The sequence below is a fragment of the Coenobita brevimanus genome, chromosome 49 (genome assembly GCF_032717465.1).
Source record: "Coenobita brevimanus isolate Jiangsu-jjx chromosome 49, ASM3271746v2, whole genome shotgun sequence".
NCBI lineage: Eukaryota > Metazoa > Arthropoda > Malacostraca > Decapoda > Coenobitidae > Coenobita > Coenobita brevimanus.
This window is the reverse complement of record NC_137002.1, coordinates 19,254,447-19,255,437: the sequence shown is the minus strand read 5'-3', so window position 1 is coordinate 19,255,437 and position 991 is coordinate 19,254,447. Positions and strand designations below refer to the sequence as shown.

Below are 991 nucleotides of genomic sequence, written 5' to 3'. Positions count from 1 at the left end.
CCAACTATAGATTGAAAACAAGTGCTCGTGGGCCCTTCGGGCCCCTTGCAATTGCTCCTGCAGAGGGCTCTCGTGTTTATGTGCTGTTCTAGTGTACGGTAACGATGTCACTTGGCTTTTTTGCAGCTAACCAATTGATCATGTTATTTGCAGCTTTGGGAATGGAACCCAAGTTTTCTGAACGCAAGTCCAAAGTACACACACAGACACAAGGCTACTGCTACAGTTTATTTTAGTTCTACCTCTGGGCAAAAAATTCTACGGAGATCCTATGCCAGGCTCCGGAAGCAGCGTTTCTTGGTCAAAATGTGATCGCTCATTAAATGTAGTAAAAGTTTTTCAATCGTGATGGGACCAAGTTTTCTCACTTTTTTTGCGATTTTTGTGTCAATTTTGGTGCGATTTGAAAGTGAAGTTTCGGCTGCCCAAAACACACACACACACACACACACTGCTAGTTCATTCATTCATTGCGAGACGCCATGTATCCCAAACGGAGTGGCCAAGGGCTTAGAGTTAATTGTTTTACAGGGAGGGGCACTAATCCTCCACCAACCCCACTTGACACGTAGGGATGCCAACAGCATCTGGTGTTCCCAGGTGGTCACCCATCCAAGTACTAACCAGACCCAACGTTGCTTAACTTCACTGATCGGACGGGAAGCGGTGTACTCAACGTGGTATGGCCGTCTAGTGCTATAGTATATTAGATAAAATATCACAGTAAACCTGTAGAGCTGGAAGGGTTAACTCTATAATAATAATAATAATAATAATAGTAATATAAGACTAACAAGCCGGTAGGTGATGATGGTCAGCTCTAAGTGGGCCGTTGCGGTTCAGCCTGTACACACAAAAAAGAACTCTTATCTGGTTAGAGTCTAAAAATACTTTCTCTCTCTCCTCTCTTTTAACGCAAACTTAACTACCCAGACAACAGAAATAACTTGATACTTGCATTAAAATGATAAACATCAAAAACTGTGAAAAA

General features: G+C 42.5%; 1 non-coding gene across 1 annotated transcript; it reads right to left on the bottom strand.

The window, feature by feature from the left end:
- Positions 1-576: 576 nt before the first annotated feature.
- Positions 577-694, bottom strand: LOC145399572 (5S ribosomal RNA). The gene has a single exon (XR_013897323.1). It is a non-coding gene; the product is annotated as a 5S ribosomal RNA (ribosomal RNA).
- Between the last annotated feature and the right edge of the window lie 297 nt (positions 695-991).